The sequence below is a fragment of the Phaenicophaeus curvirostris genome, chromosome 15 (genome assembly GCF_032191515.1).
Source record: "Phaenicophaeus curvirostris isolate KB17595 chromosome 15, BPBGC_Pcur_1.0, whole genome shotgun sequence".
Taxonomy (NCBI): domain Eukaryota; kingdom Metazoa; phylum Chordata; class Aves; order Cuculiformes; family Cuculidae; genus Phaenicophaeus; species Phaenicophaeus curvirostris.
The window spans coordinates 4,901,582-4,922,932 of NC_091406.1; the positions used below are offsets into that span (position 1 = coordinate 4,901,582).

General features: G+C 44.0%; 1 protein-coding gene across 3 annotated transcripts in view; it reads right to left on the reverse strand.

Annotated features, from left to right (window-relative positions):
- RASGEF1C (RasGEF domain family member 1C) overlaps positions 1–21,351 on the reverse strand; it is a 75,756-nt gene that overhangs the window by 34,351 nt on the left and 20,054 nt on the right. The window contains exon 1 of one of the 3 annotated variants that reach the window (XM_069868932.1): positions 5,074–5,257. The exons of the other annotated variants lie outside the window; for them this stretch is intronic. The gene's annotated coding sequence lies outside the window, so the exon portion shown is untranslated. Of the gene's footprint in view, positions 1–5,073; positions 5,258–21,351 lie in introns of those variants that run through there. 3 annotated transcript variants of the gene reach the window in all.

The following is a 21,351-nucleotide window of genomic DNA, read 5'->3' on the forward strand; positions in this document are numbered from 1 at the left end:
GAGACAAGGTTAGACTGTCAATCACTTGCAGAATACAGAAACAACAAGGGAAACAATGGAAGAGGGAAAACAAACAAGCGAACAACCTCAAGGACATTTGTCTTATTTTACTGACAGTGGTTCAGATGATGGAAAAGGCAGACTGTGTAGACAGAGCCAGACCCTTCTCAGAAAAGCACAGTGACAGGACGAGAGGATCCCCTGAGCACCACGTGAAATTGGAAGAGGGGCCTGGAAAGGATGCTCAATCTCAAAAAAAATCTCAATTTTCAAAACTCAACTAGACACAGCCCCCAAGCAACCCAAGCAAACTTTGAAGTTAGCCCTGTGTCAAGCAGGAGCTTGGACTAACAATCATGAAAGAAGCCTTCTGATTAACTTTTCTGTGATGCCAATGCATGTCTGCCTTAAACTGTTGCAGTATTGCCCCTCCTCAACTGTTGGGCTACTTTGCAATAAGGTGTGATGGTGACCCTCTATCCTCAGGTACAAGGAGCTGTCACGTTGGATCACAGTGGGCTCCTCAACGTTCTCCCCGACACTGGGACTGTGCATTCAGACAAGGATTCTCTGACTGGGAAATGCCACAGCTCAGAGAACAGGTTGTTCAACTGTGTTTCTTCTGGATGATAAAGTCAAGTTTGCTGAAAGTGAGCTCCTTGCCACTGCAAAGGAAATGTACTTGCGGGTGTTAAGAGTAGTAACTGGAACAGGCAATATTCTTCTGTATTTATTTCTACCTCTGCTCTTTTTGGGGTGTTCTTCTGTTTCATCATTCTTGTTTTTTATTGGCTATTACAAAGCACCTTTTCTTTACGTTCTTTTAATGTATTTCATATCTTCATAAGATTGGGAAAGGACTTGATTCACTGAGCCAAAGCATGAAAGCAAACAACCACCAATGACTGGGAGAAAAAGCCACCCACAAACTCTACACCTACCTACATCTGCCAAGTGCCTTAAAATCCCTGGAAATCCAGTGCCCAAACTTGATAAACTGAGCAGGGCACGGCTTAAAGAAAGGATTGCCTAACCATGAACACATGGGCTCACTAATCTGCAGCAAGAGAGGTTCAGTGTGCTAAAGGACAGCTAAGAAGCTGCCAGCTCTGCCTCCCTGGTGGCAGCCAGGTTACCTGAGGGAGAGCCACAAGGGTAAATACCCCACCAGCATTCCCCAACTCCACCACCTACTGTTACAAATGCCCCCACGGCAAGTACAGTTAATGCTTACGTGGACATGAAATGTTCAGGAAACATTTAATGTGTTTTTCAGCAGCTTTGATGTGATAAGTGTTTTATCCTTTTATCAAAAACTTAATCGCACTGTTTACTTTTGATCTTCATTTCATCTCTGCTTTCCATCTGCTCTGCCTCTCTCAAGGGGAAACAAGCGCTGGGACCATGTGACGAACGGAGCGGGGCTGCACACTTATCTTCCCACCCACTTAAATTTCAGATTAACAAACTAAATAAAACCCTTCCCACTTCAAGGATGAAAGGCACAAGCTTCTGACAATCTCCCACCAGAATCACAGGAGCTAGAGAGGATGGTAAGGGGAGGCGGGGAGGTTAGGGTGTCCATCTGTGCCAGGAGGGAGGCACCAGGCTCACTCACTATCCTGACTGTGATGGTGAGCTCCTCTCTGCAGGAACTCAGGACACACATCAGCACTCAGTGCACAGAGTGAGTTGGACCGGTTCTTACACCCAACTGGGCTTTGGGGTCTAAACTATAACCAGAGTTACCATCTTGGTATCCCAGGAAAGACTTTGACTCCTAAACTGAGACTCAAGTAAGTAATGACTGAAAGAGCGGAAACAACTGCCCTGTGGAACAGGCTGCACAGTGCAGGTGAGTTTCAACCCCCTCCAACAACTTCACGGACAGCCTGATCACACAAAATAGAGCCAGAAGGGTTTAGCTCTTTGTAGATGCATTATTTGACATGACAACAGTTTTATCAATGATGCTTCTCGTCTGTGCCACATGCTCCTTGTGGGTCAGGAGATGGTGCAAATCCTTCAGCTGTTCCCCACAAAGCACTCCCCTTCTGCCCCATCCCAGAGGAATAAACCCTGCTCTGCGCTCCCAGCCAGGACCAAATGAGATGTGGTCAGGTCTCACCTGCCTCAGCCCCTGCCCACTGCTGTCATATAAGACCTAAATACTGGTGGGCTCAGCAGAAACTTCAGTAATGGGTGCTTATTTTTCTTTATTTTCAGTAATTTTGAAGCTGTTCATCTTTGCGGACAAAAAAACCTATCAGAAGATACTTGCAATGAATTAAAAGTCAGATTTCTCTTTTGTAGGGAGGGAAGCAGAGGAAAGGAGAGAGAAAGAATTCTAATATTTCAGAAAACAAAAGGAAAACCACCACAAAGTAATTCCAGTTGTCAAGGCCACGGCTATAAATTTTTTTTCAGTAAGAGTACCCACCATTGCTGATACAATTAGGAATCTGTTAGCAGATGTAACATTCTTTCCACCTTTTCAACGAGCCATAAACCACTCAATTTACAGTCCGTGAAGTTGTGAGATTAAACAAAACCCAGCCTGTCAATCCCAATACTGTTGGAAATGGTTAAACGGCTACCCAACTCAGAAGCACGAATCACAAGCGAAAAGAACCGTGGGATGGGAAAGGTGCGGAAAAACACTTAACTGCAATACTCTCCAAATGCAATAACAATGATTACATCTCAGCGCAGGCTGGCTCCCTCCCCTTTCCTACCCATTCCTTGCAGCAGCTGAGGTACTTTATGGAGATTCCCATAAATGAGATTACAAGAGAGGCAAGTGAATTTAAAGGGTTTGGGTATCTAATCAGAATAAGATACCAATTCCATTTCCTTTGATCCCACCTGGTTCTCACCTCTTACTCATCTCCCCTCCCAAGTCACTTTCCTAAAGAATTCACCCTCAAGAGTCCTCTCGTGTAGAGCCTTCTTTGGGTGCTGCAGCTCAGCCGGGGAAGAAAACCTCCTGACGAATCTAAACCAGCAATTGCAAAGACTAACCTTGAGTAAAGTCAGAGGAAGGAGAGCAGAGCAGTGGAGAGTGAAAGGCCAGCTCTACGATGTGTTGTGGCACATGGCACTCCAGAGCCAGGGAGGGATGCAGTCCAGGAACCTCAGGCTGCCTGGGATGGAACTGGATGAGCATTAAGGTCTCTTCCAATCCAAACTATTCTATAATTCTATGATTTACTGTGCCTGTTCTGGGGCAATGAAGTCCTCGGGTCTCCATCCTCTCCCTGCTGGCACTTGGGGAAGTCATGCAGCTAAGGCTAAAGTCCACGCACACACGAAAAAGAACCTGCAATAGAACTTCACTCCCCTAAAAACACTGCACTGTGACAGTAAGAAGATTCAACTCAAACCCCACAGAAATTACTGGGTTCTGCATCTCAGATATTTACCTCGGGCTCGAACAAGAGCTTCTGTTCGCTGAGATACAGATTCACAGAGCTGCATTCAAAGCCCTCCACCAGGGCAGGCACGCATATGTCTACCAGCTGAATTTTTTCCATCGTGTCAGTGAAGATGATCACAGCTACTCTTGTACTAGAGATTTATGAGAAATATCTTGCAGCTGAAATGCTAGAGTGAAAAAACAACTATGCTAACCAATTACCAGGAAATCTGATGGACATGCCTCAGAAAGACGCCCAATTTATAGGTAAGGAGGCATTAAATCAATTACCAGCACGGTGCAAGCAAGAACAAGGTCACCTTGCTGAAGGACTATTTCTATTTATGCTCATGTCAGACTATTTTGTTCAATAGAGAAAAATGAAAACCTGATTATCATGAATTTGGTAGACTGGTCTGAAGTAGAATGTAAATCAGAAACGAGAAGATTTATGGCCAATTAAATTGAACTCCAATCAAAATCCCATTCAGGCAACAGTTCCCTGGGGGCTTCAATTTGTTAGTGCCACATTTTTTTAATAACTTTCTTTTTCATGTAACATCAGCAATAATAAAAACCCTTCAGTAACGAGTAGAGCCATGAACGTGTTATTTATCTTGAAATGCCATCATTGCCTGGAATCAGAAAGCATTGAAAGAACATACCGTAATCACTCAGTAACAACCCCCCATAAAACTGCCACAGGTGTAAAGCTTTTTTTTTTTTTTCTTAGTCTTAGAACAATTTATCTTTTCATTAATCTGGTTCAAGTCTGAAGTATTTCTCCTGAGTAAAAGTGAGTTGGCATTGACCCTGGCAAAAGACTGAAAGCAGTCTCTGAGGTCTCAGATCCTTACCCAATATTAATATTGCATGGACAGATGAAGCGCAGGGCCAGTGGCATATCCGTGTCTCATCATTATCAGATTTTTAGTAATATTAGAAGGAAAATGCCTACCAATATATTCCAGATGCCCTTGACAGTATTCAAATGTATGCTAAAGGCAGCAGACTGGATTGCTCTCTCTCTTTAGGCTAGGAAATCTATTTTCTGCTCTAATGTGCCTTTCTCCCCTTACGCCTCCCCCTTCCTCCTGAGTTCCTAGTAAGACCCTTAGATGATATAAAATCTATTCTGGCATATAGGAGACTTTTTTTTTTTTCTTTTAAAAAAAAATTACCCTTTTTCTTTCCTTAAGGAAAATTAAATCCTTCTTTTCCTTAAGGAAAGAGAAAGGATAAATACAACATAAATGGAACAAAGAAAATGAAAATGATTAGAGTGGGAAAGAATTATTATACTTTTTGTTAAGCACGAAACTGCAAATTTTGCCCCAAGTGAAGTCAGAACTCAACCAAGCATGGATGGAGAGGGAAATCCCGGAACAAAACCATGCAGGCAGCGTTCCCAGAAACCACTGACATCAACAGGAACCTTTTGGCTCAGTTCAGTCATCGCTGACGGGCCACCACTGCGACTGCCTGGAAATCAGTCAACACTTGGATTTTCTTGCTTAGGCAGTGGTGAGGAGTGGAAGTTATTTAAGGATAACTAACACTTGTCAGTCTGAAGGGCTGTGCGGTTTCGTAGGGCAGGCTGGGCTGCAGCATCCAACTCACACTGACAAACGAGAAAGCTGCTGTGGGAATTTTAATACCTAAATATATGGGTAGGACACCGCGATTGCCTTCAGACCTCAGCAGCCGTCTCCTCTCAAGGAACAGCTTCTTCCAAGCCAAACCTGGAGGAATCGAGTGGCTTAAAAGCAGCGTGGCAGCCTGGCCTCTGCAACACCGACAGCTTTGCATGAGTAAGGACGCCTCTCCCCATCTAACTGAGTGCTGTCTCCACCACACGCTGTCAGAATTACAATGGAAAGCCCGTAAATAAAACAAATATGCAGACCTCAGTCCTCCTCTCCTGACACCTCGGTGAGAACAAGCCCTGACAGGAATAAAAAAAACCTCCCACACCAAGCAAAGCAATTCTGCTATTTATGCAGAAGGAAGAAGGAAAGCTGTATATCAAACAAATAATTACAAGAGCAGCTTTATCAGTCCCTGCTGATTACTCTCAGCTCGGTTTGATGATTCTGCCAGCGCTCCGCAGGTTGTTCAGAGAGGTGCATGTCACAACATTTCACTTGCAGTTCTTTCATTTATTAGCACCTACTGCTACCTGCCTCTTTGTAAAAAATCTTGGCATACATTTAGAAATTGGTCTACTGGAGTCTGTCAACGAGGTTTAAAAACCTATAAATCATATTTTTATAGATATACATACTCTCAGGTGGACTCCACACGTGAATATGCATGCATAATTATCTATTTTAGGCATTACATATATATATGCATAGTTATTAGACATGCACGCATTTTTCTATAACTGCACCTCCCTCCCCAACATGTAAATACAGCAAATCAACTTACTTGCTTATCACTGCTCCAGTTTGGGTGGGACAGCACTTCATTTCACTTTATTTTTCTTCACAAATTCACCAAAACATTAAATAGAAGAGGGTCTAATCTTTATCTCAGAAAACTTCAATGCCTTCTGAAGAGCAACATAAGCTCTGACTGTCACCAATGCCAATTTGTCACCACTGTTAATTACACTGCATTTGAGCAAGGCTCAGATTAACGCAAATGGCTCTTAGATTTTTGCTCTTAGTTGCCATGGTCTGCGGGCATCCCTGAGATCTATGTCCCACTGCAAGGCACACTTTGTGGCAAGCACCTCTGTGCTTCAGTGTGCAGTGTCCAGCCGAGGGGATGGACCAGCAAGCACTCGATTTACGGTGCTCACATCCCCTGCCTCTGATTTGCCTTTGAGAGCTGTGCACAGGATTGCAGATGGGAAAACCGAGAGGTCAGAGCTAAGCCCATCAGTGACAGATCTGGCCACACAGACTCCCTGGCTAAATCCTCCTCCCAAATATCCCCTCAGACTTGGGTTGAAGAGACCTATGATGACACTCAAACACAGCACTTCATTCCCTAGCAGGGAAGAGGATGAGAGCACAGGGGTACCTCAACACAGCCAGTCTCCAGTCTTAGCTGTAGATTTGGGTTATTTTGTCTCAGCAGCCTGTAGTGCTCCAGACCGATGAGCAGGCTCCCGTGCTCTGCGGATGGCATATGGACGCGTCTCCCTTAAAGAAATGAGCTTGTGAGCTTCTGGATTTCCCCTTCTGGAGCACCATCTGTGCCTGTTCCCAGTCCCACCACCCGCTACCGCGGCGTGACCCGAGGCAGCCAGGCAAGCGACGGTGCTGGTGCTCTCGCCAACCCCCTGCTTCGCACACGAGGTGAGAAAGCAGCCACGTCATTTGTAGCTGTTCCCAATTTAAACACGTTCACGCAGGAACATGCTCAGCCCATGCAAGCTCAGCCGTCACTTGGGCAGGCAAGGAGTCTTCTGCTGACAGATTTTCTCTGACTGCATTAAATATTAAAACCAAAAAAGACAGACTCTGCTGATATTTAGGATAAAGCAGCAAGGCTGTAGCTGGAAAATAAATCCCCCTCAACTTCAGAAGGAGGAAATTTCAGCTTCAGCCCAAGCCTCGCTGCAGGTGAGGATGCTCTGAGCCCACATAGCTCCTGCCAGGGCTCCCACACCCCAGGGAAGCACCAAACTCATCTCAGACTACTTCTTCTCCAGGCTATGGGGGAGACACCACTGAGCTGCCTAATTGCTCATTAGCTGAAATTAACTCTACAAAACGCTTCTGTGATCGCTGCTAGAAGTCTGTCACTAAAAAGGGACTGCAGACATGAGTTGCTTCCTGTCAAAGCACCAGCAATGTGATGCTCTGGCTTCAGGATCAGCGACCTGCTCTTGGAGAAGCCGAGGTGCCCACGGGCCATCCAGCTCACCCACCTGCCCCTCGCCCTTGGCCACCATCAGCTGCATCGCAGCACATGGCAAGAGCACCGCAGAGGGCAGAAATACAACCGTTTGCTCTCCACAGCAGAGTCTTCCTGCTGTCTGGCAGTTAGTGACTAATATATACCCCAAAGCATGAGATTTAATAACCATCCAAAATCTGCTATTGTTGGTTATTCTCTGTGCACATATAAAAATTATAACCTTCAGGCACCAGCAAGCAGAAGCCTTCCTAGAGCTACGGTAGGGAGCTCAGTGAAACTCATGGGTGTTGGAGGAGCTGACTTTAAGTATTAAGGGATGAATTCTTTTCTTGGCTTCATTCCACTGATGTTTTTTGTGGTATAAAATCCAGGGGTGAATATGGTCCAAGATATACACAAAATGAGCTAAATTCTGAACGGCACTTGCTGACCTCATAACTCTTCAACAGTTGAAATGTGGGTTGCAAAGCCAATTTCCATAAAGGACATGCTCAGTTAACAGTGGGAGACTGAGCTGAGTCGAGCTGTGTGAGCACACTACCGATATATTTCCCACATAATCCACATTCATTCCATACTTTTTGCAAGTGCTCCTCAAAAGATGGTGTCAAGGGTGCAAATCCTATAGATCAGAAAGATATGTGACCCTTCAGAAAGCAGAGAGCTTATTTAACTCATTATTCTGGGGGTTTGAGAAGCCATAAACAACACACACGGTTTTTCTTCTGCCCCCAACCTCCCAGGCTGCAGGGTAGCAGCTTGCTCAGCGTATTGGCAGCCCAGATGGGGACGTACACACATCCTCCTGTAGCGCCTGAAAGAGGATCTGTGATACAGGGACACAGCAAAGATCCCGACTTTTGTCTATGGATAGGGCCCAACACAAAAACCTATATTCATTCAGTCATTTTGCATATTGGTTGAGCAACAGTGAGGTTTTTAAAGCAGCAACTACCTCTGTTACGAAATGGTACTATTTTAATAATATAACAAACTACCAGATACAAAATTTGAATGCACACCAGAGTTGTTACCCCGTGGCTAAATGTCTCACCCTTACTTAATCTTCAAAGGCTCCAGACCCGCACAGAGACACACACAACAGCATTTTAAACACTGCAGGGGAATTTCTGGTAAAATTATGCATGTACGGATATGCAAATACATAGGATTTGCAAAAGGAAGAGCCTAATGTCACCTGTAATCTCTCAAGCCCACAGAGTTAGACATGCAATTGAAGAAAACCTTTGACTTTCCACTCCACAAGGGAAACCGGATGAATCACATGCTCAAATGAGGTTTGGCATCACCACATAGCTGGGGCCAAATTCTAACCATCTTATTTCTGTTCAGCAGCCACAAACTCAACAAGCCCCTGAAATCAGTGGTGTGACTTTACAAAAGGTCTGCTTCCCGTTCATGGGGATAAGGGGAGTCACCTCTGCTCCCCAGACACAATAAATTGCTCACATAAAGATTTACAGCAACAAGGTTAGAGATCACATTTAAAAATTCAGCCTCTGGCATTCACAAATTTTCTAGGAGTGCTAATACCAAAACCCAGAAATGGGCAACTTGTCTTAAAATGTTGATTCTAGCTGAATCATTTCAGTTTGAATAATTCTAAAGGAGTTGGACCAGTAGCCTTTTTCAAACAAAGACTATTGACTGGAATAAGTAAACACTGGTTTATGTTCAATTTAAGGAAATAACGAGAAGAAACATACAGCCCATCATCAAATAGATATAAAACAAGTAGGAATGTGTGCTAGGAGAGAGAGGCCGCAAAAACTATTTTAGTACTATGTAGAATTTAAGTAATAACAGATATTAGCGGTCAAGAGATCAGTAGCGTGTCCAAAACCTGCATGGGTGGGTTCCCAGTGCAAAACACCCTGCACAGACATAGTCTTTGGGAACAGGATTTGGGTTGCACTCACACAGACGTTTACTGGCACAGGAGTTCACAGAAGGATGGACACATGATAGCTGAAGATTTCATTGTGAAATGCTTTGCTGGGATGCCCCCAGCTGCAGCTACGATGGACACAGGGAATGAGAATCTGATTAAGAAACAATTTGAACTCCATAAAGGAAAAACTGTGGAAATAAGGAACATAATGAAGTGTGCAGCATTCAATGCAACCAAGACATGAGTTTGAATGTTGGTTTGTAAGCAATACTAACTAGACAAAAAAATATAAGAATGGCAGAGACTCACACAAGCCTTCATCAGAGTTTTCAACAGTACAGCTGAGGAGCCGAAATGCCATATACGAACACCAATGCCTCCTCTCCTGCTGCACTACAACATTATGCTTTAAACATGCTTGTAGGGTTACTTGTCTCTCTAGGATGGCACTTTTAAGATCCAGGAGGCTTTCCCTGCATTTGAAATTTTCAAATCCCCATTGCAGCGGTCCCTGCTGTACTTTTAGATGGCACTGAAATTTCACAGTCAGTAGTGACACGCACAACTCCTGAGAGAATCCATTTAGGGGGGGAAATGGAGAGGTAACCAGCTGGAAACCCATGATGAAGGCAAGACTACTTGTTACCTCCCCGAGGGAGACAGGGGAGAGTAAAAGTTAATGGAAGGATAATCAGGAACTCTTCAGGGATATCAGTTTATAGGCCAGGAGCATATATAACTGAGACTTGTTTGCATATCAAGAGACTACAGGAGAAGGTGTGACAGCCAAATGCAGCTTATGAAAATATGGCTATCTATAAAGCTGATAGGTTCTTCGCATGTGAAAACACAATCCCAACGCTCAACTTGGCAAGCGAAGGCTAAATAACATCAATAAGTCTGGTTTGGGCAGCCTGTACAGTGAAATCGCTTCTTGATATTCACAGTGTTTTCAGCAGACATGCCTACGACTCAGAGAAACAAGCTGGGTTTTTAGAGATTTCAAGTATCTCTGCTTAAAATACCCACAAAAATTAAATCCTTAAGCTTTAAAACAGCATGGCTCAATCAGGGGCTTTTTAATGGTCAGTGGAGCTAAAAAAACCCCCAACTTTGAGATTACTTAAAAACACCATATTATGCTACAAGAACAGGACGAGATATAGTTCAGCTTTAGACAGAGCTCTGGGTGTTTAAGTTCTTCAAACGGTTTTAGCAGATTAAACTACAGAGAAGCTGCAGTGTCCAGAAGCACAGCAGATACGGCCGCCTCCATACTCCACAAACTCCATCAGCAGTGCACGTCTACAGCCGTGTCACCTCACCTGGAAGCCTCCTCCGACCTCGGCAGAGTCCCTGCCAGTGTTGGCATGGGAGCCCTTGTGGGAAATAGGAGGAGTTTGCCCATATCTGAATTCCTCCCATACTATAATAAGCATTTTGTTCTAGAATTATCTTCTAAAGAGAGAGATCTGTGAAGATCCCCCTATGTACCAATACTCCACTTCCATTCTGCACATTTAATAATTCCTCCAGCTGATCCCTGCAAGTGCCACCGTGCTTCGACCAGATCCATTCCCCAGCGTTAAACTCTCCTTCCCTTCCTGCTCTGGACTGGTTGGCAATATTGCTACAGCCTATTAAACAATCTGAAAAGGAAGGATTACTAAAAGCCTTTCATTGGCCTAAGCAATCAAATGCAGGATTTTATTATTAGAATCTGTTTTGTCAAAAAGAAGGATATTTGCCAAGATTATCGCAGCCTGTTTTGTGATAATTTCAGGGAAATCTTTCATGTTGGCCAAATCCAGGAGTGTGTGGGAAATTAAGTTATTTAGCCTATTATGTGTCTTTTACCGTACTAATGTCCAATGTTCTCAATTATCCATGGAATTTTTAAGTGTGTAACCATCATTCATAAATACACAATTCCTTATCTGGGGAGGGAAAAAAAATACATCTTCTATATGGCACAAGTGCTGAACATTTTACAAGGTCTGTACTCCATCTTACCAGCTGAGTCATTTCTTAACGGGAATTCAATTCTGAAAATCCCTAATCCTCCATTTTTAAAGCATTCCTTTTCATGTCACATCATCTCTTCATTCTGCTCCACTGCCACACCGCACACCATGAGAGGCCAGAGTCAAGAGGTTATTCTGGAGCTCAGTCTGTTTTTATTCACATTTCTGCAAAAGCCTTTAGAAGCCTCCAGTTTTCCAATGACCCTTCCACAAGGAAAGGTTTTGTTCCAGCACCATGTCTGCATCCTCTCTAGAGTCTTCTCACATCCATAATTCTTCAATAATTTTCACCTTCTCTAGGCACCTTCTCAAAGATACTTTTGATTTGCAAGTGAGTTCAGGCAGGAATTTCACCAGATGAGTAGTTTCGCTATCCGCATGCATTTCTCTACCATATCAGTATTGGCTTTCTTCCAACCAGGAGACTTAGAAGAATCCTGAAGAGGTCTTTGTATTCAGGCCAAGCCTTCTGCCAAGCTGTGGGCAGTATCTGTATAGTGACTCTATGAAAATGAGATCATCGTGTGGCAAACACCTTCTTCCTACAGTAAATTTGTTTGGCATAGAAAATCAAAACTGAGCTTTTTCAAATTGTCAGCATCTTGAGCTCAGTCTTGCAGCTACATACCACGTTGTGTTCTTTCTACTTCATGTCTCGCACATCAGCAACAATACAAACTCAGCAATCAAACCTGAGCTGGCATTTTTTGCCATGACTCACAGAGCTGATTAAAATACAATTGCCCTCGCAGATCTGGGCTGGCTCAAAACAGAAGCAAATGTACCAAAGAGGTGTCTCTTAATTCCCCACCCCTTGTTCAGAAAATTAAACACACACGGAGAAAAGAGATGCATTAATGGAGTCTGCATTTTACCCTCATTTGTAACTAGTCCAACTCATAACTGATGAGGCTTAATGTAGTTGTACATTATGATTTCAAGATAGGCATCTTCGCTCACAGTGAGTTAAGCACTCCAGTAACAAAACCACGCACTCGCCAACTGAAGCACCAAGAAATAAGGCTGGAGTGAGACACTCTAAGGTAAAATGACATTTAGTAGCATAACAGCCACATAACCTTGAGATAGAGGCTCTTAACCCATAGTGGGCTCATTTCTAATGCTGTGTTTGTCACAGGTGACTTGAAGTTACCTGCTCCCCAGACAGCAGTGACACTCAATGGAGAAAAGCCTTCAGTTTTTCTGAAGGTAAAAATATTTGTCCTTGTCACTCAGCAAAAGACGGCAACTCCAGTCCAACGTGCGTTATAATCACACCAACACAGCAAACCCAGAGGGAGGAAAATTAAAGCAGCAAAGAGTTAATGCCTACCTTTTGAATCAATTTATCTTAGGGTACCCCTGGAGCCCTCCTCTGAAAGACACCACTGCTGTGCACTGGCAGCATCTCTAAAGCAGTCAACAAAAATCAGCCTCTAAAACCCCAGCCAAGCTTTTCTGTATGAACCTTGGATGTGACTCAGCATGGGAATACATCTTCAAAAGCAAGAGTTTCAGAATGCATCCTCTCAAAAAAAAATCCAACAAAACCTTCCCAAACTAAAGGTTAATTTCAAATTGCTCTTTCTTCTTCTACTTTTGTTTTTGTTTTCGATCGCACAAGGAATGAACTTTTTTGCCTATTGTTTTAAAAGTCTAGGGCTAGAAGAAGTTCTGCCAAGTCCAAGCAAAACATAATGTAATTTTAAAATTACAGTCTGACAAACTGCTGCTTTGAGAAAATGACCGTCTTCTAAATGACCAGGCAGGCTATCCCAAATCACTGCTTTACATGAGCTAGACAAGGGGCTGCAGGAATGCAGAGCGGCCACTGCTCTAACTCTGTGCAGACTTCAAAGACATCTCAACATCACCGCGTTGCTAATGAAAATCCCAGGGAACTGCTCTGCGCCATCCTTGCTCAGCCTAAATTTGCTTACTGTGCTGAAACATCAGGATGGTACCACGTTTGCGCCTTGTTACAACTCCAGATTTATACTGCATGGCTCCATCAAATAACAATAAATCACGTCTCACAGATATAATTAAATTCCTTTGCATTATTTAAGTCTGAGCTGGACTGAGCACTAGAGAATATTACACAGAGATCAGACGCACAAGGGACACCAGCGATCACTGAAATGCATCCGATACTCTTCAGCAACAATCCAGATTTAAGCTGGAAGAAGGACTGAAAAAGCAGTAACAGATGATCTCAGGGTCTCACCAGAGGCAGGAGAATCATCCATTTTCATTCCTCTAGACCCCTCCACAGCTTTCAGACTTGTGAACAGTAAAGCCTGGTAGCAACAGAGTAGTGCAGGATAACCCCGTGACACGGCTCTTCCAAATAAACTGGAGAGATGGGTGATGGCACCTTCACTATCAATCCCACTCCAGAATTCCACTCAACACCCCCTGGACCACGACATGAAAGGGCATGCAGGGAGGATATGAGAAGCTGTCAAAGGGCAGAGAAGACACAGCGTCACCTACGCTTCACTCTACACAGCCATACTGTAGGTACCAAGATGATGCATCACACAGGGGAGGATGGCAAAAGGCAGGGAGAGCTGGCTGAAACTGAACCCAAAGTTCAGAGATGTGATGCTGCTCAAAGAAAAGTGGTTTGGAGAAAGTTTCAGCCTTCTAACCTACAATGAACCTGTGCCCTGCAGTCATCCCTCCTGGGTGTAGGCTGAGGGACGGCATGTGATGTTCCAGCCACGCTGCTGGCAGGCAATGAACAGCTTTTTGTTGCTAGATTTGAACCCACATCTTTCAGATGACTGCCCAGAGGCCAGCAGACTTTGAAACTGTTGACCACGACGGCTAAGATCAAGTGTAAACCATCCACAGGGCCACCTCCCAAGGTGCAGGGCCCCAGAGAGCCATCCCTAGCAGCACAACCTGGGGCCACCTGCACCACAGCTGCTGCCTTCCAACAAGCAGGGTGAGAAGGTGAAAGTAAGAAAAATACGAGTTGTCTGGTGGACATTCAATCATGGCCAAAGCTGGTTTTATCCAGGGTAGAATTCACCCTTGAATTTGCCTTAAGGGGAAAGGAAAATTCACTTTTAAGAGTGTACAGGCTTGAAAAACGATTGAACAGTTCAAGACACTGCAGCCTAAAGCACGCATGTGTCCCTGCCTTCCAGCTTCAACAATCCACAGAGCTCTGCTTGCTGCTGGCTGTAACCTAGAGCATTAACACTGTATAAGATTTATGTTTAAAGCATATTATTAACACTTTCTAATGATGAAGGAGGCATTTTAGCAAGCAGTAAATTCTGCAGAAGCTCTGTTTGGCAGAGTTATCAATAATCCTATTAATGGCAAGGTGCAATTTACAGAAAACTGGCAGTGGAAAGGAGATACAGGACTTACGTGAAACAAAAAGATAATACAATATTATTCCATTGACTGTGCTTTCTTTTAATTGCCTTGTTATGTACGCTTGGGGCACACAATCTATCATGGATGAAGTTGTTTGTTCATAAAGCAGCACGCAAGAGGTTTTTAATCCAAGATCCCTCTAGCTGTATTTCAGGATTTATTTCAAAGTTGTCTTTAATTTTTCTATTTTATGTAAGTTTACCCTAATATTAACAAGCACTCCTCTGAAAAGAGACTGCTGTACTCAATCGCTCTGCTTGCACCAGATTATGGGACTGCTTACTAAGGTTTTACTCACTAAGACTGCAGAGACATGATTTGCAGAACAGACTGCAGATCTCACTCCTCCCTGTCCCCAGGTTTGCAGAAGGACTGCTGGCCCTTAGGACAGAATCCAACTAATATCATCTGTGTACATCCAAGTGACCCATGTTCAGTACGTGTATTAAAACAGAGGGATCAAGAATACACTTTGCATCATTATCATAGAATCGTAGAATCATAGAACAACCAGGTTGGAAGAGACCCACAGGATCATCGAGTCCAACCATTCCTATCAAACACTAAACCATGCCCCTTAGCACCTCGTCCACTCGTGCCTTAAACACCTCCAGTGAAGGTGAATCAACCACCTCCCTGGGTAAATTATGAAGCAACTCTATCAAACTGAAAGCCTTAATTTTATTGTAACAAACAAACTTTACCCCTAAGAATGTATCTGTCCCTAACAACACAGGAAAACACAGACTGGAAGCTTTTGAGACTCTGGAAAGATGCATTGGAGGCTTTAAAATTATTTAAATCATTTGTTTTCTTTTCAACATTAACTCATCTCCAGGTGTCCGTGTGGGAGGGCAGACAGATGGTTACTCAGCTGAGGAACTTGAGGCTGTTCTGTCTTTGTATAATGGTAACAACCAGCAGTCCGGAAAGAAGACGGCCTTCGGAGCAGGCTAAAGTCCAAATACCAGAGGAGACTGTGGAAACATCATTTAAGGGAACTGCTCAGATCTAGCTTTTGTGTGGTTTTGCTTCAGCTTAGATTCCCAAGACTCTCACAGATGGATTGGGTCATTACGCCATGAACAGCTAAAAAGCCCAAGGTGCACATTTTTATACCATGTATAGTGCTAAGAATGTAAGCTATGCTGGGAATTATGGTGATGATGAATGAATTTATTTTATTTGTAGTTTTAATTATCGGGTAAATTCCATTTACCACCTAGAATGTGAATGTGTTTTATTACAATAATATGCCTCCGGCACGAAGCCAGGACAGAGCTTCCAAGGAAGGGGGAGGGGACATTAAATTGTGCTGGCTGGTGTTGAAAACACTTGACATTTCTCCATTTCATTTCCTAGATGCAACATCGTAAATAAGCTCAATAAACTGTTGCTTACAATCCTGGCCAATTTGAAACCCTACCTGACAGATTTATTTGAAGTATACCCTGTCCTCCAAAGCTGCTGGGAAACAACAACATATCACTGCCGACCTGTTATTTCTAGATCTGACATTGCGTGCAGCATCAGTGAAGCCATTTCCACTGCTTTTTTGCAGAGCTACCAAGAGAGACTGCAAGCCAATGGTTGCCTGCACTCATTGCTGAAGACACAGCAGCTAAGCCGAGCGACATTCAGCTGTCCTACACCACTTGCATCACCAAAACGGAGACCACAAAAAAGCAGAAATAGATTTGGATTGTTTTCAATCCCTATTCCTCAGTTTAGGAGAACTAGAGACTTATTCCTTGCTTAAGATAACAACATTGGTCAGTCTTTTTCTATATGGCAACCAAGTTGACTTGCATTAAAGTCAAAAGTTTAACAGAACTTTCTCTTATAAAAGCTATCAGCTTGTCTTTACCTACCTCTGGCAAACACAGAGCAAAAATCGGCTGAGGGTTTTTCTCCAGGTGCGTGTTTGTTAAAATACACGCATGCTCCATACAGAAGACTGACACTAAGAGGACTGGGACCTGGACTTCCCAATTTGCGGAGAGCCATACGTTAAAACAGACTGCAAACGAGACAGTCACAATCTACTCCTTTAGTGCAGGCACACAGCGAAGTGAGTGAAACCAATTAAATTCTGCGATCTGACACCCCAGTGAGAAGCAGTGGAATTGCTTCATACAGCTGATGCAAGCTGAGAGGTCCCACCACAAGAAGCATTTGCAATGCACACCTGTCTTTGGGTTCTCCGACTCAAAGCTATTTCACACTCGTGCTGTTACCCTGCTCTGGCTGATATTTCAACTTGAGAAATCAAACCCTATCCTGTTCATCCCTAGACAAGGCTGTTTGCCACCCACAACCCTCGGCATGCCCAGAGTCCAACAGCAGCATTTCCCTCTCACACATCCGAGGCAGCAGTTTGGCCTCTGATCCCAGCTGGAGCTGCTGGGCAGAGGGAGACAGTCCAAGAGATTTCCACATTATCATGGCTCTCCACAAATGACTTCAAAGGAACACACAGATCCTATCTTTGGGAGATTAGCTGGAAGTGTACCGCCTGCGTAGGCAAGCTTGTTCCAGTCTTTTATCCTGTAGAGTTGCAGGATCTTGATGCAGCAGAGAGAATTAAGACTACATTTGCCAAAGCCTCCTACGCTGGCTCTCCAGGATGGTCATTTCCAGCTGCCAGAGCCATAGAGAGGATGGGACAACGCTTATGGCCTCTCCAATAGGACAGAGAGGTGTTTATTCCAAGGTACGCAACCACTATTGTTTTGGTTAATAAGTATTCAAATCTTGTCCTGTTTTGAGTTCCAGAATTAATTTTACCAGTTAGTTTACACAACATACATAATTACATTTCCATGAATACAAACCCCCTTTCCCGACGTGCTTTAACATTCAAATAAACAGCTCAGCAATACATAAAGGCACATGCCTGAAGGACAGCAAGTCCCCGGGAGCTTTGGGTGCATCCTTACAGGAAAGAGCTTTGCCTGCAAAGTGGAGAACAGGAGCGGCACTTGCCATGAACAGCAAACAACACTGTTTTGAAAAAGCACATGTGGGGTCCCACGTGCAGCTGTGAAGCCCAAGGGAATCTCCATATGCTGTTAAGATTTCTACTTAGCGCTGTCAGACAGAGAAACAGAGGTTGCTCGGGCTCTGCACAACCTGCTGTGGATGGGGATGGACAGTCACTGCTCTGAGCTCTGTACGAGCACAAAGGGCTCTTGCACAATTCACATTTCCAGCAGCACTGCAGTAATTGCCAGGTATGCAATGAGGCTACCCACACTACTACTTTCAGATGCACTTGTGGGTTTTCATAAGTGTCTCCATATTTGGCAGACTCTCTGGATTTCTAAACAACCTACCAGGACAGCACTAGAGAAACAGAGACAGAGAGAAAGCACATTCTCCATCCATTTCAGCCACTGCAGAAGTTATCAGAGGTCTCGATGAAAGAAACAAGCGGAGCTTCACCTCTACATCCTGTTCATGCCAGCTGGAAAAGGAAGGATAGGGCACAGAGAGAACAAACTCACATGGTTGCATTTTTTCTCCCATCAACTTCAGCTCAGTGTCCCGACAGGTTCCACGCCGGACTGATGATTGCCACCCCAGCTCCAAGAGCCAAACCCCCTTTGCTCCTCCAGCCCATGCATGCTTAGGGCATCTGGCAATGCCTGCCTGCACGGCGTTTCTGTTTCCTCACGTAGATGAACCTCAAAGTTACAGGGTGGTAAAGATAAAGATGGTGCAAGTTTCCCTCTCCTGGATGAAACTGTAGGCCATGCCAACTGGTGCTGCATTATGCACATCTCAAACTGCTCCAGCTCCGCATTAGCATTCTGGAGCACAGCTTTATCCTCCTGCCTCAGAGACCAGCCCCTGCTTTACATAAATCTTTAATGAAATGCTCTGCCTCAAGCATCGATGCCTACGTACAAAAGACAGAGTTGAAGGAAAACACAGTTTTACCTTCAAAAAACCAGAGCAGTTCTACAGAAAGCACATGGAAATTACACTTGCTACACCTCTCTGGCATCCCTGGAGCACCACTAAAGAGAGGCTAGAGCATCAAGGAAAGTGAGGGAACAACTGTAAGCACTTTTGAGAAAGGCAGGAAGAAGGGTCATTCAACAGTGGTACACGCTAAAGACACAGTGGGACTGATCTAGTCTCCCAAGATAAGTGTCTGGTTGTCGCAAATGTGGGAGGTTGTAAGGCTGCACGTGCCAGCATTGAGTGCTCCACAGCAATGAAACAGGCTTCCCACCCATCAGGAGACTGATGTTAAAACCTTGAGATTAGAAAACACACACACAAGTCTATCAACTTTATATTCCCTCTGGGATTCTGAGCGCTTATGGTTAAGGCTGTCAAGTGTTTCAAGTATTTCTTTGACAAATTTAAAGGCTGTAAACGTCCATCTCCCTCCGCAACATGCACTAAGTAGAAATCAGAATAGAAACCGAGAGCATACTGTTGTGAATCAGGACTAGGAATTGTGATTTTAAGATAAAACTAAGTACCATGAAACTAAAGATAAAATTACAGGGACTGGTAACACACAGTGTGATAAGGACAGTTACAATCTTGGAGCAAAACAGCGACCAGGAGATGTTACAAGGCCCACAAAGGTAAGAACACAGACTGCAGTGCAAAGACATTTAAGCATTTAGGTCTTCATACTGTAACACTTGGTTGATGTTTTTCAAAGCAGCCTGAAGGAATTAAGGCAAGTCTCTTCCATTAATCTTAATGGAAAATGTTTGTTTAAATTCCCAAATCTGCCTTGAAAAAGTAGTATTTCAATTTCACAATCTGGATTGGATGCCTAAATTTTCATTTTTAATATTCACATCTGCATATAGGCCCCAGGTCAGTAAATCATTTAAGTGTGTGCTTCAAAACACAACAGCCAACGAGCCTCCGCATGTGCTCAAAATTAAGTGAACATGTAAATGTCTCATCCAGCAGAGATTTGGTTGCTCACATAGTTCTGTGTTTGGCTGAACTGGTGTCTAAAACCTGCAGAGTGGTTGCCATAAGAAAGTTACTTTTTTTGCCAATCAATACCATACTGTTACCACACTTATTCTTAACAATTAAAAGACAAGCTCCAAGACAGACTGGTGTCTTGGAGACTTCAGTTACTGGTGCACCTTGGTGCTTTCATACATATTTTGGGCTCCCAAACCAGGGATCTGAACTCAGTTGAAAAACAGGATGCAATTGAACATTTTACAAATAACCCTTTATTTTTCTGAGCAGCAAGAGTCCTGGACTAGGTTTTCCATAACACATAAATGGCTGTTGTGAGAACTAAAAATATACCAAGAACATCTTCCAAACTCCACAAAACAATACCTTAAAGTAATAGTAACATGAAGTAGAACAAACCTTCCTCCCCATCTAGATTTCAAATAGACAAAATACAAAGAGCTTTGGCAATTCAAAATGCCTTCAGTTTTGGCTCTCCTTACCCTGGCAGGATAGCACAGGATGCCTGGGGACAGGAACTAAACTCAAAAACTTGAGCTGAGCACATAAAGATGGGCAGGGGGTTATTACGCCTTTTGGGATGAGGCATTTTGGGAAGGATCCCCATGAACATTTGGACTTAATCTTTGACTTTGGAACTGAGGTCTCTCAAAGCATGGAAGTATTTGGATTCCATCATCCAGTTCTTGCTTACCCCAATCAGCAGAAGAGTCTGACAATAAATTAATGACTTAATGCTCACAACATTTTAGCTTTTTAAAGCCAAAGTGCTATTTGTGGCTGCATTTTGAAAACCTGAACCCAACAATAATCAAATAAAAGCTCAGCAGTTCCCATTTCCAGGCACATCCAAGGTAAGCAGTACATAGGTAAGACAGCAGTTGGATGTTAAACATAATCTGGTGTGACTAGATGCAGCATGAAGAACAGATCCTGCTCTCCCACCCCTGCCTGTTGCCTCCCTTTCAACAGAGACAGCAACTGTCAGACGACCAGGGTGAGTCTGTTTAATCTGCTGAGCCAGCAGAAAATTAACACACCAAGAGGTAAAAAACCCTCCAAGGGCTGCTCTGCTCCTTATCAAAACTCAACACTGCCCACAGGATGAGCCCAGAGAGTCCACTCCCGTCGGCCACACAACCTGCAAACCCGAGGCAAGGGAGAGGGAGGAGATGCACAGCTGCAAGACAGGGAAGAGACCGTCCCTTTCAGCATCAGCTCATGAACAGGGTAAAACCTTCAAGCCACACTCTCTGTGAGCAAGTGGCATCCAGCACATGTCAGGGACGAGACAAAGTTGTGGCTTTCTGGAGCCAGCCAGCAGACAGAGGCAGGTTTGCAGAATAATACATAAGCAGTGCACGCAGAGATGCGCACATAAAACTCCCAGCACGCGGCTGGTAATATGCACAATACTTCCCACAGCTGTGCTGAGGCACACTCAACTCAAACAGAGGGTGCACACTCGGCCTCGCCTTCGTACAGCTGTAAGCTTGGTCCAAGCCCTGCCAGGCACAGAGAAGCACTTTGTTTTTACACCAAATCCCTTCTCTCTCCCTGAAATCCTCCATGTATCTTTGTAATTGATTGCGATTGATTGGAATGGTTGGACTTGATGATCCTGTGGGTCTTATCCAACCTAGTGATTCTGTGATGAAGAGCACATGCGAGACAGGCAAGAGGACTCACCTACCTAGCATGTGCCCGTGGTTTGGTGCTGAAGGTACACGGCCCATGAGCACATAGGCAGCAGGCTCACGCCA